This window comes from Cervus elaphus, chromosome 14 (assembly GCF_910594005.1).
Source record: "Cervus elaphus chromosome 14, mCerEla1.1, whole genome shotgun sequence".
In the NCBI taxonomy this organism is placed as follows: Eukaryota; Metazoa; Chordata; class Mammalia; order Artiodactyla; family Cervidae; genus Cervus; species Cervus elaphus.
In genome coordinates this window covers 39,673,069-39,692,197 of record NC_057828.1, presented here as the reverse complement: position 1 = coordinate 39,692,197, position 19,129 = coordinate 39,673,069, and positions in this window count along the sequence as shown.

Here is a 19,129-nt window from a genome sequence, read left to right as displayed (position 1 = left end):
GGCCTCAGAGAAGGCTGTGGCCTGCGTAGTTCCCTAATCACTACTTTGTTTTCCCCATGTGACTTCCTTTGGGGAAGAGTTAGAAAAGAGCATTTCTAATTCAAAGTCTCCAAACATGTGTAGATCTTTCCTTGGCTTTTGTCTTGACTCCCATCCATCCATCAGCGATTATTAAAATGTGAAGCTCTGGATTGTGTAATTAACCGGAACCTTCTTCCTCATGACTGCTCCAGTATCTGAGAGTGGCTTTCCAACCCTTCCTCCTGCCCTAACCTTTTAAAAATAACTCCTGTTTCTAGATTCCTCCCCAAGTAAGTGGGAGGAAATCTGGGACTAGTAAGGAAACTTGCCAAGAGATCAGACCAAGGTAGGAAGGAGGTTTGGTTCCCAGCCATGTGCCCTTGTGTGGTCCTATTCATAGTTAGGTTTGGTATTGATTATTGCCCAGGGGTTCCCTGGCACTGGGGGCTGGCAGAACTCTGCCTCATCTGGCTAGCAGAATGCCCGCCGCCCCCCACCCCGACCCTAAGCAGTTTCCCCTCTGAGGTGGAAGCCAGGAGTTGCAGTCTCTGACAAGTTCATAAGCTGACATGATAATCACGTGTGACAGGTCACAGGTTCCATGACATGTAAACAAGAAAATACCACCCTCATGCAAATAACATGCTGTAGGGGTGGAAATGCTTTCCTCCTCGTGGTTGACATTCTAGTATATATATATTCATTCACAACAACAACAACAACAAAAACAGGGGGAAAGAGTAAAATGCAAGAGAGATTCTGCAGCGTTTCCGTACGTTAGTGTTTCTGAGATGACTTTTATGCCAGACTTGGAAAAAACTTTCTTTTGCCCTCCCACTTCTGGTTCTTATCATAAGTGGCATTTTAGGAACATTTTTCCTATGCATGGGTGAATGCCTTTTACCCACCCCACCTCCATCCAATAGCCCTATTGGATTATTTGGGGATTTTGCAATAATCAAAGAAAGTAGGACTAAAAACACGTTTCCAGGTAGTGAGCTGGTAATAGGTTCATTCTGTTACAGTTTGGGAGGCCCAACATATTCACACGGGACCTAGTGCGGTTTCACTGGAGCCGTATATTCTTCAGATCACTGGACACTGACTTTGTATGTGCCACTAAAGACACTGGGGACCTGCACATTGGCAAATGCACTCTCAGACCTTCACTTGCTAAATGCCTTTGCCATAACTGACAGTATTGAGCACTCTCTTTTCAAGATTTCTCCTGGTTCTCTGTTTCTCTGACCACTTCTTCTTGGCTTTCATAGAGGGTTCTTTTTCCTCAGCTTACTCCTTAAATACTCATATTATCCAGAGTTCTGTTCCTCATCCTCTCTGTCATTTCCAATAAACAGGTAGAAGATCTCATACTTTCATGGGTCAATTACCACTGGTTTGTCAGTGAGCCTAACATCTAAATCTTAAGCTTTGCCACCTACTCACTGTCACCTTGGGCCAACTGGGCAAGCTACTTACCTCTCTACACCTCCGTTGACTCATCTTTCCAAGTAAGACAAACCACAAATATTCATAAGAATGCATGCAAGTTATTTGACATAGTGCTTGCTGTATAGTAAACCCTGAAAAAAACAATAGCTATTTTCTTGAGGAACTCGCACTTCATTTTGTTGTTGTTTAGTCACTAAGTCCTGTCTGGCTCTTTGCTACCTCATGAACTATAGCCCACCAGACTCCCCTGTCCATGGGATTGCCTAGGCAAGGAAACTGGAGTGGGTTGCCATTTCTGTCTCCAAGGGATCTTCCCAACCAGGGGATGGAACCCACATCTCCTGAATTGACAGGTGGATTCTTTACCAGGGAAGCCCATGCACTGCATTCAGTTCAGTTCAGTTCAGTCGCTCAATCGTGTCCGACTCTTTGCGACCCCATGAATCGCAGCACGCCAGGCCTCCCTGTCCATCACAAACTCCCAGAGTTTACTCAAACTCATGCCCATCAAGTCGGTGATGCCATCCAGCCATCTCATCCTCTGTTGTCCCCTTCTCCTCCTGCCCCCAATCCCTCCCAGCATCAGGGTCTTTTCCAATGAGTCAACTCTTCCCATGAGGTGGCCAAAGTATTGGAGTTTCAGCTTCAGCATCAGTCCTTCCAATGAACACCCAGGACTGATCTCCTTTAGGATGGACTGGTTGGATCTCCTTGCAGTCCAAGGGACTCTCAAGAGTTTCTCCAACACACAGTTCAAAAGCATCAGTTTTTTGGCACTCAGCTTTCTTCACAGTCCAACTCTCACATCCATACATGACCACTGGAAAAACCATAGCCTTGACCAGACGGACCTTTGTTGGCAAAGCAATGTCTCTGCTTTTTAATATGCTATCTAGGTTGGTCATAACTTTCCTTCCAAGGAGGAAGTGTCTTTTAACTTCATGCATTAGGGAACCTTAAACTCAACATGTCCAAAACTGAACTCAGCCTTATCTTCCCATGCTCCTCCTCTTTCCCCAGTAGGAAACCTAGCAGTTACCTCAAATTCCTCTCGCTTTGACACCACCTCCAGCTTATCCAGGTAACCACTTAGTTCTGCCTATTTTATCTAACTAGCATCAGTCCTGTCACTAAGTAGTCGAATAAATGCTTGTCAAATTGAAAATGAAGATTAAATAACACTGGAGCAAATGAACAGGCAACATTACATGTGAGTATGTAGCTATATTATTTGGTGTATTCACATTATGTTTATAAACATAATAACAATCAGTAGTCAGGAAGATGTGCCAAATGCCCTCAGAGGAAATATGAATGTACAGGTGCCATACCTTCTCTGTTCTAAGGAAATCAAGTCTTACTCAGCAGGCAGATTCAGATGAACCACAAATGGCCATAGGGAGGATTAGGAAAGAAGAAAATAAAGGCAGAATAGCCTTATCGCAGTCATCATTTAACAATGTTAATTTCCGTCCTCTGCTTTGCTAAGTTCCTTTCTCAGATGGCCAGGTTAAGGTTCCTTTGGACTCTAAGGAAAATAGGACACTAAATTCTTGCGATCTTCTTATTTTAGAAAAACCCTGGGGAAATGCCTGTGACTAAGAAGCTTAAAACTGGGAATGGTTCTAGGCAAGCCGCAGTACGCTGCACTGCCAGGGAAACCATTGCTAACCCCTCAGTCCTGTCTAGAAGGGCTCAAGCCTGGTGGATTTGTTTTTTTCTTTTTTTTTTTAATAATCATCTGATAGAGAACCTGCATGCTTACTGGATTCTTGTCCCTACATAACACATCTGACTTGAGGGCCCAGGCTGGCTTGCTGCCTCTGCAGAATCCCAAACATTGGGCCCTTAGAGCTCTGTTTCTAAGCCAAGAAAAAGTGGGGTAGAATCTTATAGGATAGGTACAAAATGCCTCAGGCCTGGGTAAAACTGGCCAATTTAAAACATAAGGCTCTTCAGCTGATGTTAGTGCTTATTTATAGCATATCCAGTGGGTGTGCCACTTTGGATAACCTTCTTGGGCTTGCTATTCTCATAAATCTGGAACCTAGTACAACCCATTCTCCACCTGCTTTCCTCTCCTGAATCCTATAAATCTCTAATTTTCTACACAGGTCTTCTCTTCTCATCCCCAGTTTCTCCACTATTCCTGTAGTATTAGCTCATAGATCAACAACCAACCTGATTGCACCTTCTATTGTCTGTTACATTCATGCGGTTCATTCCAGTTCAGTTCAGCGGAGAAGGCAATGGCACCCCACTCCAGTACTCTTGCCTGGAAAATCCCATGGATGGAGGAGCCTGGTAGGCTGCAGTCCATGAGGTCGCAAAGAGTCGGACATGACTGAGTGACTTCACTTTCACTTTTCACTTTCATGCATTGGAGAAGGAAATGGCAACCCACTCCAAGGTTCTTGCCTGGAGAATCCCAGGGACGGTGGAGCCTGTTGGGCTGCCATCTATGGGGTCGCACAGAGTCGGACACGACTGAAGCGACTTAGCAGCAGCAGCAACAGCACTTCAGTTCAGTCACTCAGTCATGTCTGACTCTTTGCAACCCCATGGACTGCAACATGCCAGGCTTCCCTGTCCATTACCAGCTCCTGGAGCTTGCTTAAACTCACGGCCATCAAGTTGGTGATGCCATCCAATCATCCCGTCCTCTGTCATCCCTTTCTCCTCCTGCCTTCAGTCTTCCCCAGCATCAGGGTCTTTTCCAGTGAGTCAATTCTTCTCATCAGGTAGCCAAAGTATTGGAGCCTCAGCTTCAGCATCAGTCCTTCCAATGAATATTCAGGATTGATTTCCTTTAGGATTGACTGATTTGATCTCCTTGCAGTACAAGGGACCCTCAAGAGTCTTCTCCAACAGTACAGTTCAAAAACATCAATTCTTCGGTGCTCAGCTTTCTTTATGGTCCAAGTCTCACATCTGTACATGACTACTGGAAAAACCAGTTTTGACTAGGCGGACCTTTGTTGGTAATGTCTCTGCTTTTCAATATGCTGTCTGGATTTGTCATAGCTTTTCTTCCAAGGAGCAAGCGTCTTTTAATTTCATGGCTGCAGTCACTATCTGCAGTGATTTTGGAGCCCCCCAAAATAAAATCTGTCACTGTTTCTATTGTGAAACAGTGTTCTATTGTTTCCCCATCTATTTGCCATGAAGTGATGGGACTGGATGCCACGATCTTAGTTTTTTGAAAGTTGAGTTTTAAGCCAGCTTTTTCTCTCTCCTCTTTCGCTTTCATCAAGAGGCTCTTTAGTTCCTCTTCACTTTCTGCCATAAGGGTAGTGTCATCTGCATATCTGAGGTTATTGATATTTCTCCTGGCGCTTTTGATTCAGGTAGCTTGTGCTTCATCCAGCCCAGTGTTTCTCATGATGTACTCTGCATGTAAGTTAAATGAGCAGGATGACAGTATACAGCCTTGACGTACTCCTTTCTCAATTTGGAACCAGTCTATTGTTCCGTGTCCAGTTCTAACTGTTGCTTCTTGACCTGCATGAAGATTTCTCAGGTCAGGTGGTCTGGTATTTCATCTCTTGAAGAATTTTCCAGTTTGTTGTGATCCACACAGTCAAAGGCTTTAGCGTAGTCAATGAAGCAGAAATAGATGCTTTTCTGGAATTCTCTTGCTTTTTCTATGATCCAATAGATGTTGGCAATTTGATCTCTGCATTTTCTAAATCCAGCTTGAAAATCTAGAAGTTCTTGGTTCACGTACTTTTGAAGACTGGCTTGGAGAATTTTGAGCGTTTGCTCACACACTTTGCTAGTGTGTGAGATGAGTGCAATTGTGTGGTAGTCCGAACATCCTTCGGCATTGCCTTTCTTTGGGACTGGAATGAAAACTGACCTTTTCCAGTCCTGTGGCCACTGCTGAGTTTTCCAAATTTGCTGGCATATTGAGTGCAGCACTTTCACAGCATCATCTTTTAGGATTTGAAATAGCTCAGCTGGAATTCCATCACCTCCACTAGCTTTGTTTGTGGTGATGCTTCCGAAGGCCCACTTGACTTTGCACTCCAGGATGTCTGGCTTTAGGTGAGTGATCACACAATCATGGTTACCTGGGTCATTAAGATCTTTTTTTTCATATTCTTCTGTATATTCTTGCCACCTCTTCTTAATATCTTCTGCTTCTGTTAAGTCCATACTGTTTCTGTCCTTTATTTGTTTGGTTAGGTATGTAAATATTTTACCTCCTTTAAAAGTTTTTATCTATTATGTTGAACACATCTATATCTGCCTTACTTTAGATTTTGCTCAACAGTAAATAGTAGTAACAAATTTTACATTTTTTTTTTCTTCCCTGCCTCAAAAGGGTGCTGTAAGGTAATGTTTATGTATACCAGTTGCAGTGATTATTACCTCCAGTCACATTTTCCTGCCATTCTTTTCTTGCTTTTCATCACTACAGATAAGAAGGAAGAATTTACATAATGGAATTTAGAAACCTGTTTTTTTTTTTTTAAGTCTAAAACAATGTATTATTTCAACACTTCACTGATCATGAACCTATTACTTCAACACTTTAAGTTACTACTCACCTCTTCTATGCAAATTATACCTTTGCTTTTCTTAAAGGTGATGTCCAGTTCTGCATTTAATACACAAGAACCACTTCTCTCCAGCATGCATGATTTTAAATAGCTCCCCTTTTCTACTCATCTTTTTATTTTTTCCTCTTGCTGCAATTTTTCTTTTGCGCATATTCTGCTTCTTTAAGCCAGAAGTCTGAATTATTTACCTGAATTTGAAGGGTAAGATTTAGTGATCTCTTTAGTTTTCATTACTGTTGGCTATCTCAGTTTCCTTATTAAAATTATTATATGGGACTTCAGATATCCAATTATATATAACCAAATGACATAAAGTAGGACTTTACCATTAACCTGTAATCATTACCAGGTTCCATGTTGGGTTTAGTATCGTGAAAAAAGGTTTAAAAACATTGGAACTGTATTTCTTGATTCTGCCTCTTAAAAACTTTGAGAAAGTTATGTAACCCCTTTGAGTCTAATATCTGACTCTCAGCATCTCAAGGTACTGCTGAAAAAAATGTAGCATAGTAAGGATCTATTCCTGGTAGATCCTTACTATGTGCCTGGCAATAGTAAATACTCAATAAAAGTTCAAAATTTCCCCTTTTTTCTATTATGTAGTAGCTAAGAGCAGACCAACAATGCTCTTTCCAAGAGCAACTAGAAAATCTGAAATACTTATATCTTCCTTACCCTGAATATCTAAGAGCTTCCAAGGCAACCAACACTTGAAAATCGTGTTCCAGAGAAGAATACTTTTTGAAGTAAACCAAACTTTCTCCAAGTCTCCTTAATTGTTGGGTTGACTGCCATTTTCTGCCACATTTTGGAACAGAACACCAGACTTTTTTTTAAAAAGTAAAGAAAAAGTACCTGCTAAGAAGGAAATAGATGAGGAAACAGTGGAAGCAGTGTCAGACTTCATTTTTTGGGGCTGCAAAATCACTGCAGATGGTGATTGCAGCCATGAAATTAAAAGATGCTTCCTCCTTGGAAGGAAAGTTATAACCAACCTAGACAGCATATTAAAAAGCAGAGACATTATTTTGCCAACAAAGGTCCATCTAGTCAAGGCTATGGTTTTTCCAGTAGTCATGTATGGATGTGAGAGCTGGACTGTGAAGATAGCTGAGCGTCGAAAAACTGATGCTTTTGAACTGTGTGTTGGAGAAGACTCTTGAGAGTCCCTTGGACTGCAAGGAGATCCAACCAGGAGATCAGTCCTGGGTGTTCGTTGGAAGGACTGATGCTGAAGCTGAAACTCCAATACTTTGGCCACCTGATGCGAAGAGTTGACTCATTGGAAAAGACCTGATGCTGGGAGGGATTGGGGGCAGGAGGAGAAGGGGACAACAGAGGATGAGATGGCTGGATGGCATCACCGACTTGATGGGCATGAGTTTGAGTAAACTCTGGGAGTTGATGATGGACAGGGAGGACTGGCGTGCTGCGATTCATGAGGTCTCAAAGAGTTGGGCATGACTGAGCGACTGAACTGAACTGAATTGAAGAAGCAGATAATCCAGCAGAGCTTTATGCAATTGTATGAGCATGAAGAAAGACAAGTTAGAGTTTAGGGTTGTTGAGATTTCATAGAGAAGTGAGGCTGAGACAAATAAGACCAACATTAATACCATTTCCCCATCAGAGTGTTGCTAACTAGCTTCATAAGGCAAAAGGCTCAGTATAACATAGTGAGAATAAAAAGTAGATTAGCAATTTTGTCAACCCAAAAGGGTCAGGAAGACCAAAATTGAGGTTCATGGCATATTAAGCAGGAGAATCCTCAGGAAACTCTTCAGGCTCTCTGTTAGGAAATATAGAAACCTACAACCTAAGAATGCAAGAAACTTAGATGAAGACTGAAACGTACCAAGATTGAGTTCAGTCCTGGATTAAATTGAGCTGCTTTTTCTCTTTCTTGCCTTCTAAAGTAGGTTGAATACTCTCTGGAGGAATATAACATCCAGAGTCACTATTTTTTCCATATAAAATGGCCAGCATTTGAGTAAAAAAAATCTATATTAGGAAATAAGACCAAGAGAAAAAATACACAGCAGAAACAAGGTGTCCTCAAATATTGGAGGTAGCAGACACAGATTTAAAAGTAGCAATAATTAACATAATCAAAGTAATTATATTTTAATAGATTAGGAATTCTGCCCCTGAAACTGTAAGATTCAAATAGAATTTATAGAACTGAAAAATACAACAAGTGAACTTAAACAATTGCTAGATGAGTTTAATTGGATATTTAACATGGTTTGAGAGAATTAGTGAGCTGAAAAATAGATCAGAGGAAAATTACCAGTCTGAAGCACGGAGGAAAGAAATAGTGAGAAGTAGAGAGAATTCTGGGGAGTTGGAGGAGCAGAAAGCACCAGAAAACTGTCTTTCTACTGTGACAACAATTTTGCTGGCAGAATCTGTCTTCTGTAATTAATTTAAAACTCTGGAGTATATTGAAGGCTTGCAACTTTCAGGGGAAGTCATGGACAGTAAATTGAAGTTAACCAGCCAATTTTAGCTCTTAACCCAGTAGTAACTACCCATCCCCTAGCCTCAGCCTCACAGCAGGCAACTGTACACACATTGCTGCAGCAGCTAGACACGGCTTATGGAAGCAAGGGTAGGCAAAAAGCCCCTGCTCTCCAAATATCAGGAAATAGTGCTGTAATTGTTGATCACTGATTGTGATCTTAGAGGTGCAAAAAGGAAGGGGCAGCTGTTGTATTTCCCCCATTTTCAGCTCTTCCCCTCAAGCTGAAGTGATTTCTAAGGGACCTAAATGGCCAGAGCCCTGTCTCCTTACTTTGTTTTTCTCTTTTTTTTTCTCCCTTTTGGGAGACAGACACTAAAGCCAAAGGCATTCAAAAGCAACTGCACATACAGAGGAAAATGAGAAAGTGACCATGCATGGGAAAGGTGAAGGCTTAGAAAAAAACCTGAGAAGATTTTAAGTTTACACCTCAGGCTGATCCTTGGAACAGAGATAAAGCAAACATAAACATAAAACAAGAAAGAAAGAAAGAAAAGCAGCAAACCCTGGGGCAAGGGGAGAATCTGATTTTCAGAGTTTTCACATTATTAGATTCAAACATCAAGTTTTCAACAAAAAAAGTTGTAAGACAAACAAAGCAGCAAGAAAGTATTGCCTATTAAAAATAAAGATAAATAAATACTCCTTTAAAATACCTGTTGTAAGAAATACAGGGTGAAGAAATTAAAAACGACTGTTTAAAGATACTCAAGGAAGTGATATGTAAACAAATTGAAAATACCAATAAAGAAATAGAAAATATAAAAAGAAACCAAACAGAAACCCCAGAGCTGAAAAGTATAATAACTGAAATGAAAAATTCACTAGAGGGATTCCAAGACATACTTGAGCAGGCAGAAGCATCATCAAACTTGAATATAGAACAATGGAAATTACTAAAAGTGAGAAATAGAAAGAAAAAAGATGAAAGAAAAACTGAGCATAGCCTAAGTGACACTATCAAACAGACCATTTATTCAGTGCAAGAGTCCCAGAAAGAGAAGAGAAAGAAAGTAGGTAGAGAGAATATTTGAAGAAATAAAGTCAGAAAGCTTTCCAAATTTGATGAAAGACATGAATATAAATATCTAAGAAGTTCAACAAACTCCAAGTAAGATGAACTCAAAGACATCCACACCAAGACACATTATAATAAAATTTTTGAAAATCAAAGATAGAGGATCTTGAAAGTAGCAAGAAGCAATTCATTACATACAAGGGATACTCAATAAGATCATCAGATTTTTCTCATAAGAAACTTTGGGGGCCAGGAGCCAATATATTCAAAGTGCTCAAAGGAAAAAATGAACTGTCAACTGAGAATCCTATGTATAGCAAAAGTGTCCTTCACAGTGAGGGAGAAATTAAAACATTTCTAGGTAAATGAGAGACCTCATTACCATTGGAACTTCCCTGTGAGAAATGCTCAAAAGAAAGGTAAAATGAAAGAAAATCAGACAATAAATTGAAGCCATCTGAAGAAATAAAAATCTCAATAGTTAAATACATGGCAGCTATAAAAGAATATCAGACAATGATTTGTAGCTCCACTCTTTATTACCCATGATTTAAGAGACTAATATATTTTTAATTATTGTCTAAAATTAGTATTATTGTAATTTTAGTTTGCAAATCTACATGTTGTCATATCCATGATTTAAAAGACTAATGCATTTTTTAGAAAAAAATTATTAATTTAGGTCTTAGAGCACACAATATGAACAGTAAATTTGTGATGTCAGCAACTGGAACAGATAGTGACAGAGCTGTGAAGAGTTTAGTCCTAGATTAAATTGAGCTGATTTTCCTCTTTCTTTCCCTCTAAAATAGGTTGAATCCTCTCTGGAGGGTTCAATTTTTTGTATGTTATCAGAGTTAAGTTGGTATAATTCAAATTAAAGTGTTATAATCTTAGGATGTTAAACACAATCACCATGGTCACCACAAAGAAAATAGCCATTGAATATACAAAAGGAAATGAGAAAGAAATTTAAATGTTTCACTACAAAAAAAATCAAATAAACATAAAAGAAGACACTAATGCAGGAAATGAGGAACAAAAGAGCTGTAAGGAATACAAAAAACAAATAGCAAAGTGACAGAAGTAAGCCTCTACTTATCAGCAACTACTCTAAATGTAAATATATTAAATACTCTAATCAGAAGACAGAGACTGAAAGAAGGGATAAAACCACATGATCCAATATATATGCCATCTATAAAAGACTCACTTTCCTCAAAAATACAAACAGACTGAATGTGAAAGAATGGAAAAAGATAGTCCATGCAAGCAATAATCAAAAGACAGCAAGGGTGGCTATACTAATATCAGAAAAAATAGACTTTAAATTAAAAATAAGTTAAAAGAAACAAAGAGCGGTATATGTTAATAAAAGCTTCAGTACATCAAGAATATGTTATAATTATAAACATTTACATACCTAATTACAGACTTGCAAAATTTATGAAGCAAAAACTGACAGAACTGAAGAGGAAAACAGACAGCTCTGCAATAACAGGAGGAGACTTCGATACTCCACTCTCAATAATAGGTAGAACATAAGAAAGGACACAGAGAACTTACCACAGTAAATCAGTGAGAGCTGACAAACAAATTCAGAACACTCTACTTAACTGTAACAGCATATGCATTCTCCTTAAATGTACCTGGGACATTTTTCAGGTTAGTCTCAATAGATTTAAAAAGACAAATATGATTCAAATTATATTCCATCACTACTACAGGATGAAATCAACAGCAGAAGTAAAACTTGAAAATTCACACATTTGTAGAAATTAAATAATACACTCTTAAACAATGGCTCGAAGACAAAATCACAGGAAATTAAGTCTAACAAAGATAGTATAAGAAGAGAAAACTACAGACCAATATGTTTTATGAACATGGATAAACAATTCTCAATAAATGCTAACAAATCAAATTCAGTAGCATATCAAAAGGATTGTACGTGAGGACCAAGTGGGATTTATTATGGGAATGCAAGGATAGTTCAACTTATGAAATATATACCCAAATAAATGTTTTTAAAATTATTTTTAAAATATATAACAGTACTATTTATGACATACTCAAAGAGAAAATAACCCAAATACTCAACAATATCATGGATAAATAAATTGTGTTATGGGGCTTCCCAGGTGATGCTAATGGTAACGGATCTGCCTGCAATGCAGTAGATGCAGGAGACACGGGTTCAATCCCCAGGTCAGGAAGATCCCCTAGAGGAAGGCATGGCAACCCACTCCAGTATTCTTGCCTGAAGAATCCCATGGACAGAGGAGCCTGGCGGGCTACAGTCAATAGCACAAAAAGAGTCGGACACTACTGAAGCAACTTAGCATATATTTATATACTTAAATAGTATCTGCCGCTTCATGCAACAACATGGATGGGTCTCACAAAGATAATGTTGCTGTAAAAATGCCAGACATAAAGAGCATATATTGTTTGTTCCATTTATTTCTTAAAAAGTTGATTCCCTCCATGTTGCACTTCAAAAGCTGAAGATATCTCATATTATGTTTCTTGCAGAAACTGCCACTCATTTACCGCTTGTCTTCCACAGAGAATTTCTCTAAGAGTAAATAGAAGCATAAGAAAAAATTGCTTCAAATATCACTTGGTCTAAGAAGCGTTCATCATTTTCATAAATTGCCTTCTGATATTTAGCAGAATCTTAACTATGCTTGTATGTGTTCAATTAACTGAAACATCAGGAATTTACAGCACTGAAAACAGATATCTGAAATATATCAGGACATGACAGTGTTCTCCTAGCTACACAGGTGTTCATGGTGATCTCAACTTCATAACTTTGGAGCTGTGATAATAGTAATAATTGCTACTATTTTGTGAGTATTTACTATGTGCCAAACACTGTGCCAAGTGTTTTATAGCCATTATCTCATTTAGTCTTTGCCATAACCCTGGGAGGGAGGTTTCACTATCCCCTGTTACAGATAAGGAAGCTACCGTTAGGCAATTTTCCCAGGAGAGTCACCCCCCCATATTAGTATTTGGTTATCTCTGACAGTCAGGCACGTGATCGTAACTACCTTGCAAAATGGTGTGTTGTGCTGGTGTGTATCAGTGATGTAAAGAAATGCCAATTCAATGCTTTGGAACTGTAAATGTAAGATTTGGTATAAATTTAGCTTCAAAACTCCCTGTTTCTGTACCTTTAGCCTCCAGTTTATCCTCACTTGACTCTCTTAAGTCACTTTACTCTACAGTGGCAATTGAAAAATCTAGAAATGTCACAAGGAAGAAGAGAATTTTAATCGTTTTGTTTGTCTCACCATAGGGTCCCTATTCTCAAGTAGGGTAGCATTGACTGTTTGGGACTCAGTCTTTGCTTTCATTTTCTGGGGGTGGAGTAAAGAAAGAAGTTGTATCATAGCATTCAGGTATACTGTTTTGCTTGGTTTGTTCAGTTCAATTGCTCAGTCATGTCTGACTCTTTGCAATCCCATGGACTGCAGCATGCCAGACCTCCTTGTCCATCGCCAACTCCTGGAGTTTACTCATGTCCATTGAGTCGGTGATGCCATCCAACCATCTCATCCTCTGTTGTTATCTTCTCCTCCTGCTTTCAACCTTTCCCAGCATCAGGATCTTTCAAATGAAAAGATCAGTTGTTCGCATCAGGTGGCAAAGTACTGGAGTTTCAGCTTTAGCATCAGTCCTTCCAATGAACACCCAGGACTGATCTCGTTTAGGATGGACTGGTTGGATCTCCTTGCAGTCCAAGGGACTCTCAAGAGTCTTCTCCAACACCACAGCTCAAAAGCATCAATTCTTTGGTACTCAGCTTTCTTTATAGTCCAACTCTTACATCCATACATGACTACTGGAAAAACCATAGCTTTAACTAGAGAGACCTTTGTTGGCAAAGTAATGTCTCTGCTTTTTAATAAGCTGTCTAGGTTGGTCATAACTTTTCTTTCAAGGAGTAAGCATCTTTTAATTTCATGGCTGCAGTCAACATCTGCAGTGATTTTGGAGCCCCCCAAAATAAAGTCAGCCACTGTTACCACTGTTTCCCCATCTATTTGCTATGAAGTGATGGGACCAGATAGATGCCATGAGGCCAGATGCCAAGATCTTAGTTTTCTGAATGTTGAGCTTTAAGCCAACTTTTTCACTCTCCTATTTCACTTTCATCAAGAGGCTTTTTAGTTCCTCTTCACTTTCTGCCATAAGGGTGGTGTCATCTGCATATCTGAGATTATTGATATTTCTCCCGGCAATCTTGATTCCAGCTTGTGCTTCTTCTAGCCCAGCATTTCTCATGATGTACTCTACATATAAGTTAAATAAGCAGGGTGACAATATACAGCCTTGACATACTCCTTTCCCTATTTGGAACCAGTCTGTTGTTCCATGTCCAGTTCTAACTGTTGCTTCCTGACCTGCATACAGATTTCTCAGGAGGCAGGTCAGGTGGTCTGGTATTCCCATCTCTTTCAGAATTTTCCACAGTTTGTTGTGGTTCACACAGTCAAAGGCTTTGGCATAGTCAATAAAGCAGAAGGAGATGATTTTCTGAAACTCTCTTGCTTTTTTGATGATCTGACAGATGTTGGCAATTTGATCTCTGGTTCCTCTGCCTTTTCTAAAACCAGCTTGAACATCTGAAAGTTCGTGGCTTGCGTACTGTTGAAGCCTGGCTTGGAGAATTTTAAGCATTACTTTACTAGCATGTAAGATGAGTGCCATTGTACAGTAGTCTGAGCATTCTATGACATTGCCTTTCTTTGGGACTGGAATGAAAACTGACCTTTTCCAGTCCTGTGGCCACTGCTGAGTTTTCCAAATTTCCTGGCATATTGAGTGCAGCACTTTCACAGCATCATCTTTTAGGATTTGAAATAGCTCAGCTGAAATTCCATCACCTCCACTAGCTTTATTTGTGGTGATGCTTCCTAAGGCCCACTTGACTTTCCCAAGGCCAGGATGTCTGGCTCTAGGTTGGTGATTACCTGGGTCATTAAGATCTTTTTTGTATAGTTCTGTGTATTCTTACCACCTCTTCTTAATATCTTCTGCTTCTGTTAGGTACATACCATTTCTGTCCTTTATTGTGCCCATCTTTGCATGATATGTTCCCTTGGTATCTCTAATTTTCTTGAAGAGATCTCTAGTCTTTCCCATTCTATTACTTTCCTCTATTTCTTTGCATTGATTGCTGAGGAAGGCTTTCTTTTCTGTCCTTGTTATTCTTTGGAACTCTGCATTCAAATGGATATATCTTTCCTTTCGCTTCTCTTCTATTCACATGTATTTGTAAGGCCTCCTCAGACAACTATTTTGCCTTTTTTCATTTCTTTTCCTTGGGGATTGTCTTGACCCCTGCCTCCTGTACAATGAGATGAACTTCCATATATAGTTCTTCAGGCACTCTGTCTATCAGATCTAATCCCTTGAATCTATTTGTCACTTCCACTGTATAATCCTAAGGGATTTGATTTAGGTCATACCTGAATGGTCTAGCGGTTTTCCCTACTTTCTTCAATTTAAGTCTGAATTTGGCAATAAGGAGTTCATGATCTGTGCCACAGTCAGCTCCTGACCTTGTTTTTGCTGACTGTATAGAACTCCTCCATCTTTGGCTGCAAAGAATATAATCAATCTGATTTCTTGGTAGAAAAATGGAAAAGAAAGGATTATAAAGTATATGCTTATATATCCTATAAATCAAAGGATACTTAGATTATTTTTTCTCTATATTCACACCCATTACCATTTTGAAAGGTGCCATTTTTTACTTGCAGTGAAAAGATGCCTTTGCCATATTGGCATCAGCATGTTCTTCAGCTGCCAGGAGCCAGATTCCTGTTCTTAGACCCACTGGGAAGACTTGTTATTATGACTCTGCTCTTGAGTTGGAGAAATATATTCCTTCTAAAGATAACATCCTCAATTGAAAAATGAATCTGTACTCATACAGGTTGAAGAAGAAGTTCAGCTACTGCACCCTGCTGCAGCAAGAAGACTAACAAAAACCTTGAACCCGTTACTCACGTAAGAGAACAAAGAGAGCTTTATTGAAGTTCAAATGAAAAGTATAAATGAAATGAAGATTCCAATATTCTTTTTTTGCTTATGTTGCTTTTAATGGCATTTGAGATTAAAGGTCAAATATAATTCAATGCAGTAATCCTTGTGAGGCTTAATTTTCTGTGTTGGAAGATTCCAAGTATTCATCTCTTCACCCAGAACTTCACTTCTCAACAGGATGTCTGTCTTCATTGCGCTTTTCATGTCTGTTTACCTTAGATCCTAACCAGCAAAATGTGTACTTTTTAAATGATCTCCCAGGCCTTTCTTCACTAGATACTCATTCATTCACTAATTCACTCACTTAACATATGCAAAGAATATAATCAATCTGATTTCTCTGTAGAAAAATGGAAAAGAAAGAATTATAAAGTGTATGCTTATATATCTTATAAATCAAAGAATACTTAGATTATTTTTTCTCTATATTCACACCCATTACCATTTTTGAAAGCTGAGCACTGTACTCAGCTTCCTGGGATTAGGATCCTTTTGATAAGTGCTCTGAAGATTTTTAAAAAACAAAAAAACAAGCAAACAAACAGAAAACTCAGGTCTTTACACAATATACTCACTATCTAAAAGGGAAGATAAACGTGCTTAGAAAATGATTTGTGTGGTACAGTTGATGATTGAACACTTTATTTTTCAAATTAACAAAAAAGCAATTTCTTTAATTTCTTAAATGGATCTATTCCCGTAGTCCTTCATCCAGGAGGGCCAAAAGAAACTTAAATTCAGTAAGTAATGGCATCACAGACTCTTGGGGATTGAATAGTTTCTCAAAGATAATTCCTTATCTTTGAGGATTCTAATGTTCAATCTTTCAACTTGCTTTCCATCCCCCTGGCTTTCCCTTAGGATAGCATCTGAGAATGTTAGGGAGATCTCTCACAAAGGCTGGAGAGAGAGAATCTAAGATCCACAAATAAGATCCATGGCGCATGAATAAATCCTGCATTGATTTCTAGGTCCTCTATGACAAAGCTTCTGGTTGGGACTTACTGCATCTCTCTCTCACAGGTTTTACTGTGCTTCTGTTTCTCTTAGCTGGTTAGGTCCCAGTGCTCCACCCAGGCTCACTAAGTTCCAATGTGACTCTTGTCTAGCATTGCATAACCCTCTCAGTTTCAGCCCACTGTACTCAGCTTCCTAGGACTAAGATCCTTTTGATAAGTGCCCTGAACACTGTTGCAGCAATACCGTAAAGTCTAATGGCTTGATTGCTTTCCTTATGGCCCCACCTCTTGCATACAAATTTCTGAATCTTTTTCATACACTAAAGGAGATAATGGGGCATCTGCAGGGATAGCTCAAGTCTTATAAACAAGTCAAACCTTTCCATTGTTTTTGGTATTATGTGTGTAGTTTGTTCTTTGTTTTGATACAAGGTAGTACCCTATGAGATCATTTCTTTCAAGAGTTGCAAATAGGAAATAGGAGGAAAATCCCCTGGAGTTGGTGGGAAAATGGAGGATGGGGGCTTCGTGAGGAGAATGTCTGAGGGACTGACCCTCCTCCATGTCTCTTTAAAGTTTTCTTCCCACAGTCTTTTATGCTGGAAGAAGTAGAATTTGTTCACTTTCCTATATGAAAAGGATATATGTCTTCTGATTCTCTCTACCCATGGGAACTTGATGTTCAGGTCAGCCTGTCCTGCTTCTTGATATTTTAAAAGAGTAGAAAAAAATTAGAGATTTATTTTCTCTTTCCACAGTGCTTGGCTTCTAAGAATCTTGTCATAAAAAATGATTCAAAAATGCCATTTTGGTAGTCAGTAGTTGAATATCAACTACTCTTTTTTTCCATTTCTATTTGCCATTTCCAGCAGATGGATATTTCCTAATAAACAGAAAGTTACATGGAAATAGAAAAGAAAGGTTTATATTTTAATGTTTATTACATATTATGTATATTTATTTTATCTGGTGACCTTTAAAATAAATTATATATTTGTAGTTTTATAACATGCAAGTACACAGTGTTTTAAAATACATTATCCCTTTTTAGGTGCATAAACTACAATGGAAACACCAAGAAGGAACACATAACTTTATAGATATTAGGGTAAAAGAACGAGAAAGATAATTAAATTGCTATAATTAATTGCTATAATTGGCTTTCTTTTGGAAAACTTAAGCAAGAGATACAATCAAATTTCTCATTATTATTACTTCTTAGGATTTTCACTGATAAATCATAAATTTTCTAAGGACAATGTCTAAAATATAGAGTCTATTCCAATAAGCCAAAATCAGGTGGGGAGCTATCATACAGTTTATTAGTTAAAAAAGAGACTTCAGAGGCTGTAGGATAATGTTGCTTTATCATCTTTAAAATCAGTATAAATCAAATGGCTTCCCTTGTGGCTCAGCTGGTACAGAATCCGCCCACAATGCAGGAGACCTTGGTTCAATTCCTGGGTTGGGAAGATCCCCTGGAGAAGGGAAAGACTACCCAGTCCAGTATTCTGGCCTGGAGAATTCCATGGACTGTATAGTCCATGGGGTCACAAAGAGTTGGACACAACTGAGCGACTTTCACAAAAAGTATTACTAACATTGAATAATTTGGAATATATTTGGAAGTGTACAATACAAGCACAGGCCTAAGGAAGGATATTTCTGGTAGGACTTGGTGATCCATCAAGTCACTGATACCCTGTACATCTCACCCTATAACCAGCTGACCCTATTCCCCCTTTCCCCATGTGAGCAGAAGCTCAACTATACTATGCTGAAAGAAGTTTGACTAATAAAGTTTAATGGTAGAACATCATTGCATGAATACAGTCATGTTACAATTCTCAGTTCTCTTTGATGCTGTGATAAAGTAGCATCACTAGCTAGTTTGAGTACCCAAAAGACACCTGCTGAAATTTATAGACACTTTGAAGGCAAACACAATGTTACCTGATATTATACCTTTTGAATTTAGTTGCTTTTGTATCTCAGGCAGGAGTGAACTAACTTCTTAATGAGCATATAAGATTCTGTTAACAGAAGGCAGATATAAATCTTAGATAGTCAAAGACTGGCTTCTGTGACTGATTAAACAAAGAAGACTTGAACTGATTGTGGTTACTACAATCAAAAGCCATTTATTACTACAGTTTATGACATAAAGAATGCCACAGACAGGAGAAATAAAATAGATCTTTTCTGACCATAAGATAATAAAGCTCAAAATTTCCTTTTGAAAAGTATGAAAATAAATTACAATTAACAGAAAATTAAAATTTTAAATTTGTAAAAATATATAGCCCTAGGCATAATTAAAACTATAACTCTGAAATATTTATAAAGTTATGTAGACCTCTGGTAAACATGGCATGCTAAGTAGGCAAACTCAAAATCAAAGAATCGTTAGAGTCACAAAGGAGGCCCTAAGGAAGTCCCATGAAAAATAACATCCACTGACTTTTCCTCTCATTTTTTGATCTTCCCTTTGGGTAAATTTTCTGAATTTCACTGCTTTTTGAGTAACTGT